Source organism: Delphinus delphis, chromosome 3, assembly GCF_949987515.2.
Source record: "Delphinus delphis chromosome 3, mDelDel1.2, whole genome shotgun sequence".
In the NCBI taxonomy this organism is placed as follows: Eukaryota; Metazoa; Chordata; class Mammalia; order Artiodactyla; family Delphinidae; genus Delphinus; species Delphinus delphis.
In genome coordinates, this window is record NC_082685.1 from 101,873,915 (window position 1) to 101,900,058 (window position 26,144).

The window sequence follows — 26,144 nt, forward strand, 5'->3', positions numbered from 1 at the left end:
GAAAAATATTTTAATTGGATGTAAATTATCACTTTATTTTTTCACAACAGATGCTGTGTGAATTACACGAACTTATATGAATTTCTGAGCTACTCATAAGTATTCAGAAAACTGCTAAAACCTGTTAACTGAATAGAAGATAAGACATTCCTATCCTCTTTATGGACTAAACCTTGCTTATGTAAAATGCATTAGGCATTTTTTTCCCTGAAACTTAAGAAATTATGTATAAGCCAGTGTTTCTTCATTCTTACACCTGTACTATATATACTTCCACCTATCCTAAGTATAGCCCAAAATGGTATCTTCTAGAACTAAAGTTACAAAATGGCTGAACACGACCTGTCATGTACTTCATGTTAAAGAAAAAACTTCGCTCCACGTTGCTGTTATCTATATAGACCATCATAAATCTTTTCTTAGAGTGTTTTTGGCTTACTTCCAGTTATTACTAGTTAATTTGCTGGAAAAAATCTGTTTCTTTAAAAAAGTCTACAGTAAAAAGATTTTAGCAAAATGTATTTTTATAATTTCTATAAAGAAAAGAATATTTTTTAGATGGTCCTTAAATTACGATGGCACAAACAATAAGACATCCTTTTGATGCAACAAAACAGAAGTTAGGCAGAAAAATTATCATCTCATCTCTTTGAAACACAAGCCAGGATTTTTAGTTTTACAAACCCTCTTTGAAAAATCTTGGTATACGTGCTATTAGAACTGGTCTTATGAGAGCGTGTGTGTGTGTGTGTGTGTGTGTGTGTGTGTGTAGTGGGTAGAAGCAACGAGGTGGGAAAGAAGGAACTGAATTTGGTGATAAATTTCATTAAGCAGTAGGTGTTCATCAGTGTGTGTCTTACAATGTTCAGTGTTTTTTATAGAATGTTTTCCCCCTTCAAAAAAAATCTAGTGGGTGTTCAGTGGGTTCTTTTGTTGTTCAGTCTGTTAATTAGAATTTTGCAACAAGTCTTAAATGAGGAACAAAGTATGGTAGAAAGGTCTTACTTTAAAATTTAGAAAATGTGAATGCCAAAATCAAAGTCAGAATTATAAACATGAGTGGAAAAATACCAAAGGATTTTATACGTTTGAAAAGAAAAAGCACAGCACCCTCTGAGAAATATAAAGCTAGAATTAGAGATGTGTTCGGGAACTGATTTGGGAAGAAAGCAGGATCAAGCAAGCAGAACTCTGTACAGATAGCAGATAAAATGCCCATACATTTACAGTTTCGTTTTGGCTGACAGGGGGAGAGCAAATTATAGTTCTAACTCAGAGTTTTCCAAATCCTGGATAAATGGGTAGAAATCAAGGAACTGCTTCATCTATACCAAACCTTTGTGTTTTTTTAATAGAAGAAAAGAAGTTGGGAAGAAAGACCAGGGAGTAGAAACTTCTGGCTCTGAGGGCCAGTCCAACCCTCCCTAATATGACTTAAGATGCAAGCTACAAGTGTAAGGCATTTCTTGTACATTTGTGGGCCCCATTAATGAATTTTTCTTCCATAATTCTTTTCAGTTTATTGTGTCAAATTCTTATGAATATCAATGGATAAAGAATTTGAACCATACATCTTCTGTATGTTTTAAGTTTTATACAAGAAAAATAATTGGCTGAGAACTTACAGATAGTCCAATTGAAAATAAGCCCCAAATTAGTGAAGGAGCAATTGCATTCTGTGGGAAGCAACATAGAATAATGGAATAATACAGACATTAAATCACAAGACCTAAATCATAAATTCCTACTCCACCTCTTACTAGGTATATGCCCCTTATCAAATTACCCACTTCTCTGAGCCTCAGCCTCCTCTTCTGTAATCAGGGGATAGTAATAGCTTCATCATGGACTGATTATGAATACTAAACATGATAATATATGTAAAGTGTCCAAAAGAGGTTTGGGGCCATAGTGGGTGCTCTGAAAATGTAAAGTCCCCAACCTCTACCTCCCTCAACCTGGACTATGTAATGGTACATGATCAGTTTAATCACCAAAAAAAATGATTGCTTAAGAATTTTCTGGAACTATCAGATACTTTTAGTATTGAAGTCAACAGTCTTCTTAATAAAGACTATGATCAATGTAAAGTGGATTTTCATATTTTAAAGATGTATGTGGGTAACTCTAGTAGGGGAGTTTTCTTTAAAAAAAATCCCCTATTGAAAGCCATGACTATCTTGAGTTCTAATAAGGTATCAAAACTACTATTTCAGTAACAAATTCCCCTTAATTCATGTATCCTATTCCATGGATTTACAGAGAGAACAGTATGAATATGGAATATAAGCTATTCATATAATACTTAGAATTTTGATATTGTCACAGTTGAATAAATTTTATAAATATACAGATTTGGGTAAAAGGGGGATTATTATTATTTTACAAAATGATCACTGAGCTTCTCTCAATATTTGGCAATGAAAAATGAATTCAAATTATTTTAAATTTAGATACTTGTGTTAAGTATTGTGATAAATTAATAAATCATTGAAATAAAGCAATTTTGAAATTAATACATATATTTAATTTGGGGAAATATGAATTTATTTCTAACCAGTTATTTTAAACTGTTTTTTAACTTTTTTTAAAAAAGTGAAATTAATGTATCTGTTACCTTTAAAAATCTCTTTTAAAGACTCTATACATTGGTACATAAAACGTAGATGGAGCTGACAACTAGTAAATCTTATGCAAAACCACTACTCTATAGAAAAATTGATATTCTGCAAATGAGAAAAATAACCTTTCTGAAAAAATTATACCATACCATAATGCTTCATAAAATTTTAAAATTTCTTTTCTGTGGCTTGAGAAAAGGAATTTACTTCTAGTCAGTAATATAAAGAATATACTTTGCCACTATTTAGATTTTTCTGGAAGTCATTTTGTCCTTCCAACAAGTAAGTCTATAAGTGTGGAGTTTATTGTAGTAATTCTGGAGAAAGAGTGTGAACAAATATAATGGTGTTATTTGTCATAACTTAAAAATTGATAAATGTCCATTTTTAGCTGATTACAATGTCTTCTCTTTTACTTTAAACACATGAACATGTATGTATGCACACATAGGCACACACGTGCACACACACACACACACACACACACACACACACACTCCCTTTTTATGCATTTAACTCTGCTCAAAGAAATACTACTGAAGCTACTTTTCCAGGCTGATCTCAGAAATCAACAGAGAAACATAGTAGAGTTGCTTTAACATTACTTGTGTTCTATTTTACCTGTATTACAAGGGGTTCAAATATTTTTGGAGCCTAGAAAAACCTAGTGGAATTGACATCACTTCACAAAGATTCCATAAGGCCAACATCTAACTTTGCTTTCCACTAACAGCAGAAACAGTTTAAATTACTGTGGAAACAGAAGCACAGATACTTTGCCAGAATCTGTTCTATAAAGTAATAGTAATTACTTTCTCTTGTTGTCAGACAGGAGAATACCACATAAGTAAAGGAGAGAGAAAGTTGCTGTAAGGGAAAAGGATAGAGTGTGAAGTATACAAAGAAAAAGGCTAATTCAAGGGAAAATAAAAGGGGTCTCCCTGACAAGGAATATTTTTTCATAAAACTTTGGCTTTTTTACAAGATAAGTTAAAGAAATTGTTTCTGGCTAGTTCAAGTAGTAAAACAGTTCATTTGGATTGGTCTAAGTGTGCATTTGAGTTTCTGTCTAGAGAACATAGTTTGACCATAAACCCATGATTTTGCACTTGTCTCTAGCCAGGACAGAAACAGTCTATCTCATTTTGGTGAAGAGGTTTGAAGCATTCTTCATTATAACCTCTGATTCTACAAAAAGATAAAGAACGGTGTTCTTTTTTTAACATGTGTGTTTATTTTTTTTAATTGAAACTTAAATTTGCATAATGTTATATGTCAAACATATTTCCATAAAGAATGGTCTTCTTTGAATTTCTCCAAATCACACTGTGAGGGTGACCAGGACAGTATAGTTTATACGGAGATAAAAGCTCCCAAACGCAGTAGATTAGCATAACAATAGTGTACTTCTTGCTAGTATTACATGTTCATCACAGGACAACTGGGAACTCTGTTCTACATCTTCTCACTCCAGGCAAATGATGCTTCTACCATCTGGAAAGTTGCTGGTTGCCCTGGCAGGAGAAGGGAACAACAGCAAATTGAACTTTTCTTTTAAAGGATCCATCTTGAAATGACACCTGTCACTTCTTCTCACATTTCATTAACCAAAGCAAGTCATAAGGACATAAATGTGTTTCATGTCATGAGGACAGGGAAATGCAATTTTGCCATGTGACCAAGAGAAGAGTTACGAGTGACCAATCACACGAGACAAACCAACCAGTGAGAAGGCTGAATGATTAATTTTGTCTATTTTAATTGTTGTTTATAATCCCTTTCATTGTAATAATTATGGGAAACCTACATTGATTAATGTGGTCACAATTAACGAGGAATTTATCCTTTATAGTTTTGTTTCAGACAAAAAAATAGTTTCCTATGTATCCATTTCCCTGAAATGGTTTTTCCACAAAAGAACAGCCACTGGAAAATTATTGGACTTGTAAAAACTTAACTATTACAATAAGTAACCTAGAGTCTCAGTACATGAGTCTCAGTATACACAGTATAACAGTGCTATGGACATCATTTTTTTCAGTTTATTTTGTAAGCTCTTTTCTGTCTCTCTGTGTGGAAAGTCAGGGCTCCTGCTTTATCCAAAAATGTCCTTGGATTGACATCGCCATTATGGCTCCAATTGTTACTGCTGTGATGTTGCCAAGGCAGCCAAAATATAGACCTGGGTTCAAAGTAGTAACTGGGTGTGTAAGAGGGTAGTCACTTCCACTCTCATGAATACAGCTGCTCTGAATGTGACAAATACCATTATCATCATGGGTCTTGTTACGTCAAACCACAAGGTGCTATCTGAACAAATGCTGGGTTTTAACTGTCAGATTCTTGGATGTGTCACATTTTTCTTTGGATCTTTGGGTTATTGTAACTGCTGTTTGTAAACATTGTAAAGCCCACATTAGGTACAGAATTGGTAAGAAAATTTTGACCCGAATGTCTGCCCTCTGAACCATCATAAGGAATGCAGCATGTCTGCTGACACTTAAAGCAGTAGATTTAAATAGCGACCAGGATCAACTTCCAGCTGAATAAGTCAATAAGCATTTTCAGTTTCTGGCTCCCTCTGGGTCAGTTTTCTTTCACTGGCTGGGCTGAGAAAGTCCAAGGGTGTTCAGACCTTAAATGACAAAAGGGTAGCAAATAGGTGTTTCCAACAAGCTTTTGTCTTGGCAGTATTTTTCACTGAGTCTAATATATCCCTTTCGATAGTTAAAAGTTACCAGTGCTTGTTGAATAGCAGTCTTTTTCTTTGGAAACAGGGACACGGGCAGCTTTAGAATTTGTCATGCTCTGATCTCTTTCATTCTGAAAATACCCCATGCTATTTTACGTAGTGGTAATGAGTTAGATATTTCTAGTGCTTGCCTGGGTAAGCAGTCATGAGGGCTGTTGTAATAAATAAATAGTAAGAGCACACTGCTCTGATAATAGCAACTTTCATTGAAGGATGTGAATGTGCCTTGCAGAAGAGTGATACAGAATCCTTAGAAAGGCTTTTATTAGCAGAAATGTAATACAACAATTTTAAGTGGAGCAGTAAGCCAGAATGGAGAAAGCATCTCTGACATTGTGCTTCTAGTATCAGTTGTAATTTTGGACACCCAGGCTCTCAACCCAAGCAGTTGAGAAGCAAAGGAAAATTCCCCTACAGAAATGCACTTATAGCACATTGAATATTATGAGAAATCTTGACCTTAGGATTTTTGGATTTTGAAGACAGCACATATCCACCAACAAATTGTATCAGACAGTCACCTATGGAAGAATTCAACTGCTATATCCAGTTGGAATTTTACTTAGGATTAAAAATAAGATTCTTACAATAATAGTCATCCATCCATCTATTCTTCACAGGATAATTAGATATGTTATAGCTATGACCCCAAAAGTTCAAGAAGTTTCCATCAAGCTTGCTTAATTACAGTAAACTATCCATATAGGTATATATACTTTTATTACATATGTACATATACAAAGGGTTATAACAACAGAGATACTTTATAATTTCTAAAATAAGTATGTTCTTAAATAAAATGAAGCTTCTTTAAAAAAAAATTTAGATCATAATTAAAGTTAGGATTAAATACATAACCACCAGGGTAAGGTAACTTAGGTGCATGCTGGGTGACAGGACAAGTCAAACTGGATTTAAGTTCACTATGGATAATTGAGAATTGACTGAATGTGAGTTGTATGATTTCATTTTAAAGTGAGGGTGGGTCCATGATGTTTGGACAAATTGAGATTTGTTCTAAACTCAACACACACACACACACGGAGAATCTCAAACTGAAACTGGCGAAGTTGTGTTCTGCTGTTTTATATTGTGATGCTGTTTGTGAGATTTCTCACTTTGTTCACATGCTGCTTTGAAATAAAGATGGCGCTTTCATTAGGGCACATGTCCTATATTTCTTTGTGAAATCAAAATTGGAAATGGAGGCTAGGAATAGTGCCCAAGATCTCTTATGTATGTTTTGTCATGAGAATTATTCTTTGTCAAGGCTGGTCCTATATAATGGGGGGAAAAGTGTATTTCTGCTCTATTGCTCTCTGCATCTCTTTGTATTATTCTAGTATATTTTTTTAGATTTTATTCCCCCTTCAAAGCTCCTAGGAGCCCACAGTTTAGTGCCCCAGAAATAATAGGGTTTATAGAAAGTGCTGATCTATAGATTTTACTCACTTTCATCTATTGTTACAAATTTACTAGACTTAGAGCTCTAAGTGCTATGGACTATAGTGTATTAAGGATATCAATATGCTACACATCCTCTATATCATGCAAGCAAATATCCATCCTATCAATGGATTTTGTTCATAGCATTTTCTATAGAAATAATGTTACAAATGGTCGTTACGTTTCTAAGTTCACAGGAAACAGATAAAAACAAATCTTGAACTTGTATGTTACATTTAGTATGTGTGCTCCCCTCCTAGGTGCCCCATCTCCTGGTCAGAAATGTCAGTCTTCTAAAAAGGTTGATCTCAGCTTTGTTAATAGAAAATTATCTGAGAGTACCAATTTCCACTAATTCATGAAAGTGTGAATGACCGTTAATCCTTTAAATTCCCAAAGGTTGAGTAGAGTAATTGTTACCCAAATAAATAATGAATTTGTAGAATCTTAATACAAGATAATAAACTGAAGTAAAAAACGTTCAGATAGTATGTTAAGGATGTACTTTTCAGCCAGCACGTGGGCAGATCATATCAGTGTAGACTTGTTTCTGGATCTTTTTGTCTATAATGCTCACTATTTGGGTACCATTTTTATTTTTAACTTTTTGCACCAGAGAATCTCTAAAAAGTCCCATTCGTCTTCATTGTAGTTCCCATTTCAGCAGCTGCAAGGCACTGGTGTGTGGGAAAAGTGTGGCAGGAAAGAAGGTATTGTGTACATTGATTTGGGGTAAATCAGAAACCCTGGGTATTTGCATTCAACTAGGGACTTTCTGGAGATAGTGCCTTAACTGGAACTGTGAGACATTCAGGCTTTGTGGAAGGCAGTTGAGAAAATATTGAAGTCCCTCAAATCATACCATTTGAGTTACCCTTTATTTGTAACTCAAATATTCATTTTTCTAATTTCTAAGTGAAATGGATGAAGTTTTTAAATCATAAGCCTGGCTTTCATAGCCATAGTCCTAGCACTCATTAATCCTGTGTTCTGGGGAAAATCACTTCATCTCTTTGGATCTCAGTTCTCTCATGAGCCAAATGGCATCGTGATACTAGCTGTGCTCTATGCTGGTGGAGACATGACAGACTATTAGATGCTAACATGCTTAGACAGCGTTAGGAACATTATGCAAATTTAACATGTTTTAATAAAACTAGGAAAAGGAACAAAACGCAGCATTAAATATTTTTCTCTAACTCAGTATTAGAACTAATTTCTTATAGAAATCAAGGTCAAGATTTAGTGAAGTCAATATATCACTACTTTCTTAAACTGAAAATAAGATGCAGTTTCACATTTTGTAAAGTAATTGTTGGGAAACCTTTATGCAGCTGTTTGCTTTCCACCTTTCAGAATGCCAGAGAATGCAATGTACTTCTCAGGATCCTTCAACACTCAAGACAAAAGTTTTTTCTCCCTTTTATGGTCTGTGTCTTTTTCTTTTATACTTGGGGTACCAGTCTTATTCTAGGTAAAGATTCAAAGATATTTGAGCATACGTGATAAACTAAACTAAAATTAAACTAAAACTGAACTAAAATTAAAAATATGGTCTTAATTTTATATCAGACAAAGCACTTATTAGAGTGCTTGGTTTTATTTTGGAACCCAAGAAACAGCCTTTGGTAACTTCAAGATGTAGGTAAGGAAATATTTCGAGGATTGGGTCCTGTGTAAAACAGATTGAAATGGAGACAGGAAAGAGTAAAGATTTCTGTATCATTGTCACCGAGGTCCGTTTATACCCGCCGTCCATGAAGCATTAGGAAATACAAGCCACAGTGCCATTAACTCAACTAGACATTTCTACTTTACCCAAAGAGATGGTATGGTGCAAAACCACACACTGTATGACTAGTTTCTATAGATTGCAATTGCACAGACTTGGGTCTATGACATGTGTCATATTATATGCCTAATGGATAGCTCCATTTGATAAAAATCTGAATTAATTACAGTTTTCAATACTCATGCTCCAAAATATCTCACAATGGATAATATTATTTCTAAAATGTAAAGCATGATATGTTTCCACCAATTAGAAGCAGATTTTTAAATATGTATTTATAATTTATGTTCAATATATTACATATATTGATATACACATGTGGAAATACACATAAGCATATTCATATATAATTAATAATCTCAAACCTCAATATTATTCTATCACAAAGTCAGTTTTCTCCTGGATTTATGTTAATTTTGTATTTTTAAATTATTCTTATTCTCTTTATCTATGAAGAGTTCTGGTAACTCTATAAAATATCCAGAAATTTAATACACACTGACTTATTGGACGTTAAAGTGACTTGAGTGCCAAAACCCAATACTTGGGAATGTAGCAGACCTAAGGCCACCTTTGAATCAGTGTATTGTTCATAGCGTCAGCAGAAAGCAAACTGGACAAGGTGGGTTCCATTATGTCCCTTGCTAAGTAATTCAGCCCAGGGAGTCACAGAAGAATCCACTGACTTCCAAAATGAAAATAATGGAGGTGAAAGAGTAAGTCGGAAATCTGGGTGTCCTCCCGACTCTCCATCACCCACACTTCTAATCAACAACACCAAGTCTATCTCTTAAACTCCTTTTATATTCATGAGTTTTCTTTAGCACACCCCCTCCAGTCACCATTATTTCTCCCCTGAATCACTGAAACAGTTTCTTAAACAGTTTCTTATCATCTAGCGCCCCTGAAATTAATTTTCCACATTGCAGTAAATATAATCATCCAAAAATTCAAATAATATCAAATCTCTCCCCTACCGAAAAGTCTCATATACTGCTTCCCTGAACCCTAGGGACAAATGGATCCGTTTGTATTATTTGTTCATATTCTACCTTGTCTTTCGTGTGGCTAGTTTTCTTCAACTACCTCAAGATTCTTGGATGTGTAGTCACACTTGTCAATGATGGACTATATTGAATAGTCAAGGTAGCTCGCATGTATACTGTTTGCTCTCGTTTAGGACTCTTTCCCCATGAGGCCTCTAAGCTGAGTGATAAGGCTGACTGAAGCTTCTATATAAGTTGAGAAGTCAGGGGGATATTTTGACAACCAGTCTCTTTGAAGTACCCCTGGGAAAAAAGCAGGTTTCAGAACAGGAACCTCCTTCAGGCCTGGTACATTACACTACCAAAAGGAAGTGCTCTTCTGCCTGTCATCTTACACCTATATTTCCTGTGTCTGTGTGCAACCTAGAGTTAAGCTGAGGTCTGTTCTACTTCTGTCTTAGACCCCAGCATCTTCAGAAGATAACTTTCTTAGGAACATCATCCATATGTTCACCTGATTTTGAGAATAACTCTTGGCTTCAGCCACAGAGAATAAGCATTTGCTGCCAAGCCATAGCTCTATTTACATCTGTGTTGGGGGAAGAGCTCAACTTTCCCAGTTGTTTGGAAAGTAGACTCCTAAATAATGACCGAGGATTGCCCCCTGGCTTATCTGTATTTGTTGATTCACCTTGAAGATCTCTGGTGACTTTTATTAAATTTAATCTTTCATTTCCCTACCAATCGCATATCATTTATTTTCTGTCCTCCCAGAATTTTTATAAAATTTTGATTCATTGATGATTCATTTCTTGTTTTCCAGAGTGTCATGGTGTCATTCATTCTAATTTATCAATTCTATTAATTCAAGGAGACTTCGAGAGAAAGAAAATACAGACAGATATGAGTTTTCAGTTATCACATTTTTTAAGTCAACTGAAGTTATAGTAATTAATAGGAATTAGCTAAATTCTATACATTTTTGAACTCTACTAACGACTAGGAGTTTATTGATAAATGATTCAGTGAAGATTTGAAAACTATCATAATCTACCCATAGGAATTGATTATTTTAAGGGATCCAAGATGGTTTAAAAAAAGAAGAAACCAGAAATATCAAATGTGTGGGGTCTTTCTTTTCAAAATGGCTACAAAATATTATTGATGGACACCGAACATTTAATCCTCACTGAAATCTAGTCTTAGAAATTAGTCTACAGATTGTATATACATTTCACACAGAAATTCCATTAAATCTCTCTGAGGAGCTAACCCATGGGACCAGCAAAAAATGGTTCTGTGGTAAGAAATTACTTTTAACTAAAGGTTAAATAAAATTGTACCAATGTTATTTTAAACTGATTGCTCAAGACAGTGATTCCTGTTTAATGGCCCTTAGTTCAATTTGCTGTCTGCTTTTTTCTGCTTTAAAAAAAAAAAAAAAAAAACCTTCAGTACCCCTTTATTTCTTGATGGGCATATATTCATTTCTATTCACTTCTGCTTCTCCCACTCTCTCCATAGTCATATCCCCTTTGTCCAGGATCTATCAGTGGTTGTCTTAGCCTTCAGAGATCTGTGTGTATGGAAAACCACCTTACTCTTTCATCCCTCCCTCCTGTGATTATCTTTTATCTCATCACCATTCATTATGAGCAGCGAATACAGATTTGGTTTGATGTTTCATTCATGGATCTTAGCTTTGTAGACTAAAATTGTATATGGTAAATGACAAAAGTGTAATGATAATTTAAATTACTCAAGACTAAAATTTCCTGAAGGTAATTATTATTTCTATTACTGATCTATCTGTCCAAAATATCTTACAAATTATACATATCATTCATTATAGAGGGTCTACATCTTCTATCTTGAAGAGAAATAGTTCTGTCTCAAAACAGTATAAAAAGTGGTGCATAAATACAACTATTTAAACATTTTCTATCCAATCTATCTGTGCAAATATCTAGTTTAAATTAAGCATGCACCTAATAATGCCTTTTCATTAGAGTTGTAATTAAAACACACTTCGAAATTTCAGCCGGGAATATATTGATAATCAACTTTTCTCTCTACTAGTATTAATAATAACAGCTCTCACATATTTTTCTCTTCTGTTCCTAAAACCAAACTTGCTTCCCAGTTTGCCATTTAGTGTATTTTGGAAAATCATTTCAATAGTTAAGTATTTTAGGTAAAAATGAGTATCTCTAACATACATGCAAATATGTTTACCCAGAGAGGTTTAAAATTCAACAATAGGTAAATTTAAACAAGGCTAGGCAAAATAGATTGAAAAGGAAGGTTTTAGTTTTCAATCATTCTGAAGATTTTTCAAATGGAATTTAATTCAAGAACTAAGGGCACATTTTACTTTTAAACAACCTAGCTCTACCTCAAACATTTTCATGAGAAGTTGGCTATTAATACTGACTGGATTTCTCTATACAATAATTTGGTCTCAGAGAGTTCACACAACCTGACAATTTAGGATGCCTAAAAATCAGAAATATTAAATATTACTCAAAGCTATCAGAAGACTGAAAAATAGAAATTTTAATTAATATTAAAATAAGCAATTCATCAGGACTACACACTTTAAGAGTTTTGGGGGTCATGATCACAAGTCCAACAGTCAATATCTGTATATTTCTCATAAGTAAAGCATTATATAGAGCTCTGGAGAAAGATACAGAGAAGCCAGGAATAATTCTTCATTTGAAGAGATTAGCACTTAAAATGAAAGATAGAATTCCATAATATTGTTAATCACAGAAAGAGCAGAGGTAAATTCCGTGGTGTTAAGAATTTTTCAGGTATTACAAGTTTGCTTTAAACTTCTGTACAAGAGAGCGTCTATTTCTTAAACCTTTATAACTACACAATGAAGGTATAAGTTGTTTTCAAATTTCATATATAACCTAAATAAAACTGAACTTATGCTTCCCACTTTAAGGTCAATCTCAATATAGAATCACACCAAAAAGAACACAAATCAGAGGAAAATAGTTTAGAAATAAATTGATTTCCATCATCTCTTAAGAAGGCAATGAAGGCACAGCACATTGCATAATGTAAAACTTCATTAGACCACTCTTCGCCTAGCGTGTTCCTCAGAGTCTCACACATCAAACAACTGTTAGTAATTTTTTTTCTTTTCAAAAAATACCAGGTGCTTTTTAAATAAACTTTTTAAACTTTTAAATGATTTTAGATTTTAGGAATATTGCAAAGGTAATATAGAGAGTTCCCTATGCTCCTCATGCAATTTTCCTTAATGTTCGCATCTTACACTGCCATGTGGTACATCTGTGAAAACTAAGAAGTCAACACTGATACATTACTATTAACTAAACTCAAGACTTCATTTGAATTTCACCAGTTTTTATGCTAATCTTCTTTTTCTCTCCCATGATTGATTCCAGGATACTACCTTGTATTTGGTCATTGTGTCTCCTTCCTTAGTTTTTTCTGAAGATCTGTGGCATTTTTTTCCATCTTTTTAATGTTACTGAGGAGTACTGGTCAGGTATTTTGTAGAATATCCCTCCACATGGGCTTGTCTGATCTTTTTCTCATGTTTAGTCTGGGATTATGGTTTTAGAGAAGAATAACACATAGATGAATTTCCTTCCTCATCACAAAATGTCAGGGTGTTCTTGTCACCATGTGACATGTCTTGGTGGTGTTAACATTGACCATTTGGTTGAGGCAATATTTGCTTGGTTTCTCCACTGTAAAGTTATTAGGTTTTCCATTTCCATACTCCGTTGTTCTTTGGATATGAGTCACTGAAGGTGCATGTGTCGTGATAGAGGAGGAGGTTGGAGAAATAAGTTCCACCTCCTGGTGGGGGGGGATCTACATTTGTATTTGGAATTTTTTTTGTGAGTAACATTTGTTTCTTCTCCCCCATATATTTATCTATTTTATTACTTGTTTATATCAGTATGTATTCATATACATGTTTTATACTTTGGATTATAATGTAATATAATTGTACTGAGTTGAATAGAGCTCCCAGAGATTCATGTCCACTTGATTCTGTGAATGTGACTTTAATTGGAAATAGGGTCTTTGCCGATGTAATCAAGTTAAAATGAGGTCTTGCTGGATTAAGATAGATCCTAAATCCAATGTCACTGATCTCCTTACAAGAAGAGGGAAACTTAGAAACAGAGATTAGCATGCTCACAGGCGTGAACACCTTGACAGAGGCAGAGATTAGACTGATGTGTCTTACAAGTAGAAATGCCAAGGATGTCTGACAACCACCAGAATCTAGGAAGTGGCCAAGGAAGCACCCTCCCCCAGAGCCTTCAGAGAGAGCGTGGCTTTGTGAACACCTTTATTTCCAATGATTTCTGGACTACTGAACTGGTAGAGAATAAATTTCCGTTGTTTTAAGCCACCCAGTTAGTGGTAATTTGTTATGGCAGCCCTAGGAAGCCAGTGCAACCATGCTATTTATTTTGTTGTTCAACTTGCTCCAGGTTTGGTCATTAGGAGATCTTTCAGGTTGGCTCTTGTATTCCTTTGACATGCTCCATCACCTCCTGGATAAATAGTCACTTTTCTTTTCTCTCTTTTACTAAGCTTCTCCAACTTAATCACCCCTTGTGTGTGTGTGTGTATATACACACACACAAACACACACACACACGTATATTTTTTTCCTCCAAGTATTGCCTTCTTTTATTTTTAGGTGCTAAAGACTGAACTTTCCTCCTGATCTCTCTCTTGTCCTCTCTGCCTTTCATCCAGGGACGTCTTAACTGACCAAACAAGTAAACATGCCACTTAGAAGGGAATGTGAGGGGGGCAGTAAAAAGATGCTGTATAAGTAGTGTGTCTTTCACTGTCTTTTCTTCCATATTTGACATGTAATCAATAGGTCCTCTATTTAACTCATTATCATTCTGATTACTAAATATTTAATTAATATTTACTGATAGCCTTCTCTTTCCAAAAACACCATAAATAAATGTTAACTAGTGTAAAATTTGAAAGTTAACAGATTTTGAAATTATTATATGTCCTGAAAGCAAACAACAAAAAACATGTAGCAAAATTACTATGGGACACACATAAAAATCAAAGAGAAATTAAGCAAAGTAAAATTTTCTCTTTCTACAGGACTAGTATTTCGACCAAGAATTCCAGTCAATGATTTATTATGGAATTTTATTAGCACAGTTATCTTGTAGCAAAACACATAGATGAAATATTTACTTCTTTTGTATTGCTATCCACTTAACAACACAATAGATAGATTTCATTCAGTCTGTAGAAAATTAGCAAATTAAGCACCAGGGGAATAATCCACAAACTAGATAATTTCATAAATTAACTAAAAATCTCTCCATCCTGAGATTCTTCTTGATAAATGGAAAAGTAAATAATTCTCCAAATTTCATCTTCCCAATACAGGAACTAAATATTATGATAGTTTTACTCATATTTCATAAGCATGTCATCACTGTTTTACGACTCCTAAGAAGATCAGCATAACAATGATAGGGACTTAAAAAGAGGTAAAAAACTAATAGGAACCAAATTGCAAATTAGAATAAAGGTTTAATTTTTCATGATTCAGTGCATACTCTTTATTCAGAAATTATTCCTAATTTTTTTTTTTCTGTTTTGGGTTTTTTGCTCAAATGGACTCACTTACAGAGCCTTATTCTAACCCATTCTGAGGCAGTATGTCTCATGCATAACTATACTATCAGAAACTCAGAGAGCGCTATTTCTCTTTAATTTCTTACATACGAATGGCTAAACTTGAAAGTGAAACTCACTTATTCAATAGATGCCCATAAAACTTTATTAAATTCTTCAGAATCTTTAGAGTTTCTTACAAGTCTAACTTGGTGATCCACCCTGATTCTCAAAGTAATGTACTTATTTTGAGACTTCGTATATGGTATAATATCATTGTCTCAAATCTGTGTTCATAATATTATTAATGATAAAGTAATATCTCTAAAGGATGTTTCCACTGCATAAAAATGTACAAAGTATGACATTCATTTAACATGGAAGCACAGGGAATTTTCCTAAAATATTATATGAGTCCAATATGTTGGTAGTGTGTGTTATGGTCACCCAGTGTACCCACTGCTAACCTTGCATACAGAGAAAAAAGGATGACAAATTGTATTTGAAGACACTTTAGTATCAAAAAATGAAGAAACATGTACCAGAGAAGTTGCCAGAATACAGTACAAGAAAATGCCTTATATGTGGTATATAAACGTCTAAAAAGTTTAGGTTGTGCTCCAGTAACCTGAGTAAAGATATGTACAAAAATAATTATAAAAAATAACTACATATTACTTCAAAGTTGTGATTCATTCTCTTATAGCTGATGACCTGGTGTCATGTATAACCTTAACCCTTAAGATACCAGATATTCACATTACCCCAAGACAAGGCTGAGCATACGTACTATCTTCCTAAAATGATGAATTCCCAATGAGGAGTAGGGAAGAATCATAAAGTATAGCGTATCTGAGGTCTGTGGTATATTTTGTTATTGTTCCCCATTATCCAGTCTCTTCTCTCTTAGGAGTATGTATCACCCCCACCCTTACCATGCCTTGCTTTAGGTAGTACTATCCTAGCCCTTGTCAGTCTTAGCCATGTGACTTGGCTTTGGCCAGTGGATGTGACTTATACCCTCTGGGGGGAAGCTTTAACTGTGCTTCATGGTGTGGTTGGGCTTCTTGCTTCTGTCTTCTGCTAAAAGAATGGCATATCCCAGATAGTGGCTGCTCCTTCAGCCTGGATGCTAGAATGAAAAGACATGTGGAGAAAGCAGAGCTAACTTGCAAACCCGAAAGCAAGAAATTAAAGTTTTAATTTCTGTTGTAAGTTACTAAGATTACGGAATTGCTTGTTAAAGCAGTACATGTTGACTAATACAAATGCAAGAGGTAATTCTATACTCACTGTTGATCTTTTAATCATCCAGGCCCCTCCATCAACTTACCGTCCCTCTCAGTAAATATAAATTAATGAACATAGTTGCTTGCAGGCTTAATATGGTAATACCTTCTGATCTGCACCCACGGATTTATCTTTTAGACTCCTTTGCCCTTGGTTATGGTGGCTATTGAGCCATTTAAGACTTTAGACTGTCATTGGATAGTCCTCCCTCACATGTGGGGCTTTTATGCTGAACTGCTTGGTTTTGGACTTTCTATTTGAATCTGCCTTTATTTATAGACTATTCTGGAGGAGTAATACCACAACTGACATTTAAGTGTGTTAAACCTCTGCTCCTGCCAGGCATAAAACCAGAATTCTACCCGGACTGGTGCTTTTCTCTTATTAAAAGTACCGGAGGGTCACTCAACAGTAGAAAAGACAATCTACCTCATCAAAGTTTGAGGCAGATTCCAAAGGCAGTGTGCATCAAACGGAGGAGCTCAGTGTGCAAAAGGCAGTTAGTAGAGGTTTCTAAGTCATGGAATGATATAATCACACTTGTTTTTTAAATGGATAACTCTAGAAGCAAAATGGTGCAAAACAGTGGTGTAGACAAAAAAAAATAGTGGCAGGAAAATAGGTAGTTGTTGCAAGCTGTGGAGTTCAGGCAAAGCAGGAGGTCCTGAAGAATGGTGTAAGACCGTAGTAGTGAAGGCAGAAAGGCAAACACAGATTTGGAAAATTTGCAATGTAATCTCCACAAATGAAATAAATTCAACATGGCCGGGTAACATTTTTGCTTTAATTAAATATATTGCACATTTGACAATATAACAAATGGCAAAGTGATTTGATTCAAGAGACACTATGTAGATGACGTGGTATTATTAATCAACCATTTGGTAGAGCGTGTGAAGCAAACACCGTGAGAAAAGAAAGAGAAAATAACTCCAATCATTTAGAAAGAGAAAATACAGGAAGGAGAGAAAAGGTGGCTGAAAAGTGACTAAGACTGCTGAACCACACACCTGATGTGATGGGGGCAGTCCTCAATGAGATACTTTTGTTTTTAAAAAATGGAAATGACATGTTTCCTTTGCTCATAAAGGAATTTACCTAATTTGACTTCATTATCGGCACTGTGAAAAATAAGTTCATCCCATAAATTTCAATGTGGGACTTTGATTAAATAAAATTATTATTACCTACATTTGATGACTGAGTTGTTAAACATTAATAAGTCAGTCCAGTAACTCAGCCAGCAGAGGTTAGTAGCATTTGGAAAAGAATGTTCTTATTTCTCTTTAGAGGCCCACAGGTCTGAAAAAAAGACTGGTGTTAAAGTCTTTTAGGTTAGAGTCAGATCCTTTTGGGTTCAAACATTTGTGACATGAACACCAGTGAAGATCAAGATCTTAAGGATGAGAAAATAGTGAGTCAAAATGTAGAGGTTTTTAGACTAATAATCACAGTCAGCAAAGTTTAACATTCTGATTCTCTGATTAAGGGAGATACTGACTCATTAATTATACAGAGCAACTCTGAATACAGTTTTCACACATTTCTTTATTCTAACCCATTTCTCCTCCCTAAGTGAGGAATGAACACAAAATGTGGAGTTAAAACTCCTTCCTCACAAAAAGAAAGGAAGGAAGGAGGAAAGGAAAGGAAAGGGAAAAGGGGAAAGGGAAAAGAGAAAGAAAATTTCTACTTATACAATTACACTGTAAATATACTAGTTCCAGTGTTAAATATTCTTGTTCTGAATGTGGCCTTTGATCACTTAATAGTTGAAATTTCCTTTCCTTTTTTTCAAAATCAAAATGAAAATCTCAAGTTTAACTTGGTAGGAAATAAGAGAACTATATTTTACACAAAATAAGGATGATATTCAGAATTGTAATCTAGACACTGTTTCCAGTTAGCTCTTTGTTGATAATTCTGATGATGCCCTGAAGGAAGGAGGTAAAATTCACCACAGAAAGAACCTCCTTGACTGTAGGAAACCCCTGCCTTCCTTGGGGCTTCTCACAGCAGCTCCCTGGCTTGGTGCAGGACAAAGTCATTTTCTGGTATGATTGTCTAGAAAGAGTCACTTTTACCAAACTAGGGTGGGAATTACAGAAAGTAATATTGCACTACTTAGATATCGCATTCTTATATAAAGGTAAAATAATTATAATAAATGTGTATTAAGAAATGAATAGATTTTTATAGATAAAGAAAATGGTCTTCATAGAAGATACAAATATAACCAAATCTCCCCTTTTTTTATTTCTCTCTAATATGTCCATAAAATTTTCCTAAAGAGAAAAACAGTTCCCAACTATTGTCTAAAAGGATGGCAGAGAAAAATCAAATTCCCAAGTGTTGGGAGAATTTCTGTATTCTCTCACCTAATGGGTTAGGACCCAGGAATGGTGTTTTCGGTCAGTCAGATCCATAGGCAGCCTTTCTGGAGAGGCATGCTGCCAGAAGTTAGGGTGTGCAAACAAGGGAGAATGAACTGCAACTACTGCAGCTCTTGGATTCAAAAAATGGCTCAGTAGGACCAATCCACTGTGTCCAGCGTCAGAAATATAACATTGAGGATGGCCTCATCATCCCAGCTCCTGATATGGTCAATAATGTCATGGCTGGAAGATGGAAAGAAGAGATGCAAAAATTGGCCTGGGTGCTAAGAGGGTAGATCTCATATTAAGTGTTCTTAACACAAAAATAGAACAAAACAAAACACATTGACACAAGGGAACTTTTGGAGACGATGGATTTATTACCTTGATTGTGGTGATAGTATCATGGGTGTATGCATATGTCCAAACTCACCAAATTGTATATATAAATATGTGCAGTTTTTGTATATCAATTATACCACCATAAAGCTAAAAAATGGCTTTAACCCAGTTCTGTGGGTATAAGAAAGAGAGCAGGAGTGCAATGCTCATCTCCAGTTGACACACTCCTTGTTTGCAAATACAGAAGCTGTACTCTGCTACTAAGTAGAGTCACCATTTACTGTGTAGGGTACGGGAAGAGGAATGAAAATGTCTCTCCGTGATAGTGTGCTCCCCACTCCCAAATCCGTATGATACATCATGCTGATAATTCTGCTATGGATATAAAACCCACACATAAGAACAAAAGTTTCAGAATGAAAGAAACAAAATATAATCTATCCTTTGTCCCCACACTAAGCCCTTCCTTGAGTACATAACTGTATATTGGCATTTTTCTTCTAGCAGTGGCATCAGCAGGACTTACGCCATTGCCAAACAGAGCCATAAGCTGAGCACTGGCCACAGTACCACAAATCTGCCTACACTTACACTTGGTCTCTAAGAATTAGCCAGATGATCACTAGGAAAGATGAGGAACAATAATAATAACTTAATAAATTTTTAAAGAACCGAGTAAAACGAAAAAGGTGAGGGAAAAAAAAATATCTGTGCCATCCCTGATATAGAACACCAACACAAAAGTAGATTCTGAAAACAGCTGCTATTTTTTTGCAAAGAAAAGAAGAAAGCAGAGTAGCTGGGAAACAGAAACTGAACTGATTAAACCGTGTTAAAGAACAACTTGTCATCATTGAAAATAATTAAGTAGTGAAAATTAATGGTTTAGACAATCAGTTAATAAAATAGGAAACAGAATTGAGAAACACATGAAATGTGGAGATTATTAATTTCATGAGATAAAAAAGAGATAAAATGACAGAAATGGTAGACAATGAAAGATTATCACCATTTTAAAAACGTCTAATGAAATTATATCTGGGCAATGATAGACAACACAATTAACATCGCAAATTGAGATACCCAGAAATTGTATATCTCACGAAGGAAGTATACAACACCAGCTAGGGAGAATTCTTGCTAAAAACTCAAACTAAAATGTGATTGAGCCTTATGATCTAATTTCCAATATGCAGGGTTCAAAGGAACTTATAAAGATGCAGTAAGAAAAATCTAATCATGGGGAATTCTACAAAAGAAGTAGTCCAGTATTTTCAACAAATAAACTGGGGAGAAAAAGAAAAGTTGAGAGTAGATTAGAAAAGACTTGAGAGACATAACAACCAAATCTAAATCTAAATTGGATCTAAAGTTGGTATAAAGTCAATGTTAGAACATATGAAAGGTTAGCCTCAGAATGCTTAAAGCAAAACTGTAATACATAAATGTCATGCAAAACTAAACTGTCATTCATGTATTGGCTGGAGTGAAGGGATAGGGGATTAGGGAGGAGGGGAAGCTTTTTTCTCTTCTGTAGGTCTGAATTCTATTTGCTTAACACTACTGGCCTATTTCCATTTCCCAGATCACACAAAATTAAGTCACTGAGGCAGAGGTTTAATTCAGGCAGGGGGAGGGTTAATGAAGGTGAGCTGGATGTCTTTACGGCAACGAGTATAAGAACAATATCACTGCTTTTAAATTGACAAACAAGTGAGTTTCGTGGACTAGTGAGATAATAATTTAAATTGTGAGTTCCATCCTTGGACAGACAGTGCCAGATCAGCTAACTCAAATGAGAATTCAGATACTCTGAATATACCATGCTGAAAAAAAAGAACTTTGTAAAAGACCTCACAGTGGGGATGTCACCAAGTCAAATTTATAAATACATAGAAGAATCAAATGATGGCTCAAATGGAACTCTTTGAGAGAGGAGAAATTATGCAGAGGTGGATTATAGGCCCTGCCTTGTGCTAAATGTGTATGCCAAGATGAACCTTTTGTTGGGAGAGTCCTCCCAAGTGAGTTTCTTTATTTAATATCTTTGAAGTTTAGCTCATAAGGGCAATGTAATTTAACTCATGATCTTCTTGTTCCAGAAGTGCTGGGTGGATGAGTATGCCGAATTCTAAGGTTTAGCATTAGGAAGCAGACTAGAATACAGATATAATCTGATTCTTCTGTGAAGACCTTCTGTCAGGATGATATTTTGGTTGCTATCTCTATCTTTCTCCTTGTATGATTTCTCAGTTGGTTTAAAAACATGGCAGGAAATGTGCAGCTATCTCCTCAAATACTAACCTATGTGAAGACAAAAGAAAAATTTCCTCATTTAATTATACTTTCAGATAATTGACTACACCAAAATACACCGTTCCTAACAGGACCATTAAGAGCCTTGTCCAGAAATCATTCACCAAAGTACTCTTCAAAGGGAATGCTGTGCTAGAAAATAACTAGTAAAACCAATAAAAGAAATTAAAGATAAGAAATAAAGAGAATCAGGGGATGCTCAGTTTATAATAAAGCCTCATTCATTAAACAAATATTTATTGATAACATGCCATGCTAGGCAAACAAAATTCAGTGTTGAACAGACGTATGGGTATTTGCTCCTGTAGAGTTAAAATTCTAACTAAACAGAAGTACTAAAACAAAACAAAAATAAAACAGAAACACCAAGAGAGGAGGATGCTATATTCCTCTATGTATCTGAATTGAGAAACAGAAACAATATCAAACTAGCTGGAACAAAAACAGTAATGTGTTGAAGGAACAGAGGGAGGAATTACTCTTTGTCTTACTGAGACTCCATGATATTTCAGTTCTGAAACTTTCTGCTGAGCAATTTCAGGTTTTGTTCCTATTTCCTTCCCCAGACTGTCCCTATTTCAGTATATGTATGGTAGACAAAGAGCATCCCAGCCCCGGTTCTTAGCACCAGCACCCAACAGAGATTAACTATTCTCTTTGAACCATGATTCCCAATTGACACCCATGAAAGTCTTGTTTGAACCAAAGTTAGGGGATCACCACACAACCAATCAGCAGTGGCAGCGGGTGGGTCGGGGGAGAGCAGAATCGTGATATTAACATGAGAGTTAGCTCACTTGGCAGACTTTGCTGCTTGCCTATGCGGTATCTTTTCTCTGCATCTTTATGATTTTTGTATAGGGAAACAATGATTTCGTATGGGGCAACAATGTTCCCAGATAAAATACAACATTCCTTAGCCTCTCTTATGAATAAAAATGCCATTTGACAAAGTTCTGGCACAATGAAATATAAGTAGAATTTTCCAGTGAAGCTTTTAAAGGGAAAGACTTAAAAGGCCTTTTAATATTCATTTTCCTCAGGATTCAGATACAATGCTGGCAGTGTCTAGCCATCTTACAAGCAGAGGGACTGACAAGGCCAATGGCAAAAGATTATGCTAAACTCAGCTGAGTGAAAAACTTGAAGGAGACCAAGTCCTTCAGGTCCTGGAAAAGCTACCATAAGAGTCCTGGAGTTCTCATCTCCAGAATATGGTGATATGGCAAAAATAAACATTTTGTTTACTTATGCCACTGTGAACGGAGTTTTCAGCTACATGCAGCCAAATGACTTAAATAGTGCCCCTTTGTGATCAGTTTGTGATGCCTAGCTATATCAGAGAAGTGGATTTTCACGGGTTAAAAAATCCAAGAAAACTTACTTTTAACAACTAGTGGGACAAGCAACGGTAATCAAAATACAAAAAGAAAAACAGGGAGTTCCCTGGTGGTGCAGTGGTTGAGAGTCTGCCTGCCGATGCAGGGGACACGGGTTCGTGCCCCGGGCTGGGAAGATCCCACATGCCGCGGAGCGGCTGGGCCCGTGAGCCATGGCCGCTGAGCCTGCGCGTCCAGAGCCTGTGCTCCGCAACGGGAGAGGCCACAACAGTGAGAGGCCCGCGTACCGCAAAAAAAAAAAACAAAAAAAAACGAGAAACAGGGCTGTCAAATATATAGATAAAATCAGTGAAAAATTAAAAAAGCAGGGAGAGGCATTGTGCAAAAGCACAGTATTTTTTTAAAATTGAAGTAGAGTTGATTTACAATATTGTGTTAGCTGCAAGTGCATGGCAAAGTGATTCAGTTATACATATGTTTTTCAGATTATTTTCCATTATAGGTTATTACAAGATATTTAATATAGTTCCCTGTGCTATACAGTAAATCTTTGTTGCTTATCTATTTTATAAGTAGTAGTTTGTATCTGTTAATCCCATACTCCTAATTTATCCCTCTCCTCCTCCCTTTCCCCTTTGGGAACCATAAGTTTGTTTTCTATGTGTGTGAGTCTGTTTCTGTTTTGTATATAGATTCACTTGTATTATTTTTTAGATTGCACATATAATTAATATCATATAACATTTGTCATTCTCTGACTTTTGATGATAGCCATTCTGATCAGTGTGAGGTGATACCTCCTTGTGGTTTTGATTTGCATTCTCTAATAATTAGCAATGTGGAGGGAGCATCTTTTCATCTGCCCCTTGGCCATCTGTATGTCTTCTTTGAAGAAATGTCTATTTACGTCTTTTGCCCGTTTTTTGATTGGGTTGTTTGTTTTTTTGATATTGAGTTGTATGAGCTATTCGTATATTTTGGTTATTAAATTACCTTGTCGGGTGCATCTTTTGCGAATATTTTCGCCCATTCCATAGGTTGTCTGTTCATTTTGTTGATGGTTTCCTTTGCTGTGTGAAAGCTTTTAAGTTTGATTAGGTCCCATTTTTTTATATTTGCTTTCATTTCCTTTGCCTTCAGAGAAAGATCTAAGAAAATATTCCTATGATTTATGTCCGAGAATGTTTTGACTATGTTCTCTCCTAGGAGTTTTATGGTGTTATGTCTTATATTTAGGTCTTTGAGTTTACTTTTTTATATGGTATGAGAGAGTGTTCTAATTTCATTGATTTACATATAGCTATCCAGCTAGCATAGTATTCTTTATATGCCATAAAAATTTAGACCAATATACGTAATTGTGGAATAAGGATATTTGTGCAGTGCCTTAAATTAGTCAACATAATGTAAACATCAAAAGGAATTATAACTTAAGTCTAACTAGTAAAAATATGCAATAGGTGATGAAGAGCTGTACGTATATAAAGATGAATGGAAATAAAGTACAAATAATAAAAAATATCAGATTGAATTAGGGGGAAAACACTAGCTACATTTAAGATATGGATTCAGGACAAAACGAATCCAGGAAGTTAAAAATAAAATAATGACAAATATTTATTAATAAACTTTGTAGAAAGCCATGATATGATATTTGTTTAATTATTATTAAACAAATTAGATATTGTTTAATTATTTGTTTAATAATTAAATATTTGTTTAATTATTATTAAACAAATTAGAAGTTAATGCAAAAAACACTATATCAACTAAAAAGGTCTATTATTTATTATTTAGGTTTGAAAAATTACAAAGGCCAAACATTAACAAACACCCATGCACCAAACAATATAATACCCAAAAGTATGAGGCAAACATTTTCAGAAATATAGTATTTGTCAAAAACAACAGAAAGTTTTATTGTTCTTATAATCAGTCTGTAACAAATTCACTATGTAAAAATCAATAGAAGCTCTAGAGGAAATTAATTGTTAGGGAGAAGAATGGCTTTGGTGTGATATAGGTCTCAGTTTGAATCCTGGATCCAAGTCAAATGCTATACATTTCTGAAGCCTCCAAAATTTCTATTTTTGAAATTAAAGAATAAGGAATAGGAGAAAAGGAAATGAGAGGAAGAGGAGTAGAAGGAGGAGGAGGGGAAGAGGAGTTGCAGAGGAGGAGAAGGAGGAAAAATAAGAGAAGGAAGACTTTAATCCGGGTCCTGTGTTATGGCCATTATATGCCTTATTTTATTATATCTTCATATTTGCCTATCCCCATTTAACAGAAGAATGAGCACACTCTCAGAGGTAAATAATTTTCCCAAGATCATACAAAGGATTTTTGTTTGTTTGCCTTGTATTTAATGTTATCATATTTTCTCTTTCTGATATTTGAAATTTACTTTTTAGGACTACTCTACTTGTTTAAAAAAATCAATAGAATTGATTTTATACTTTTGGGAAAACAAGAGTTTTAGGTGCGAGTGTGATAAGCTTCATGATTAATGAGTCAAAGTGGTATATTTTCATTTGTTTAAAACTAGATTGATATTAACAATCAGTATGCATTTTTAATAGTCATACACTTGAATCTGAATATTTTGAGAGAAACTATTTCTATAGTTATTTGCTTTTGTTTTCCAACTTCAGAAGCATGAAATACAGAGAGGGAAATAGCTTGAAATAAATAAAAAGTAGTTCAGGTTACACACAAATTGTATGATTCAGGCTAAAATATATTTGAGATAGGAATCTTTTCACTTTCACAAAAGTAAGCATAAGCATTTGAAATCTTTTAAAGCATTATTCTCTTCAAACATTTTGAAACAAAAAAATTTGCCTTTTGATAGGAACTATGTGTTTCATTATAAAGATGGAACATAGTGTTCTGGCTTACATATTCTCTGCAGAAGGAGGTCCTTTTTTGTACTGAATTTTTAGCATATAGTAAAGATCCAGATTGTAAAAAATTAATTTCAGGCATGACAGACTGGGAGTATATATTGAACAGATCTGGGAACAGAAATGATGCAAATGCTTTTCTTCCAGCTTCTGAAAATTATGTAATGGACCAGAATTTCAGGATAGACTTCTGTTTGAGTGAAACATGGACTCTTAATCAAAGGAGGGTACCAAAAATGACTTTTGGAAAGCAAAAGTATAAGGCAGTTTCCCACAAATGGTAGTTCCATTGACATTGATTCTGGAGGTATCATTACAGC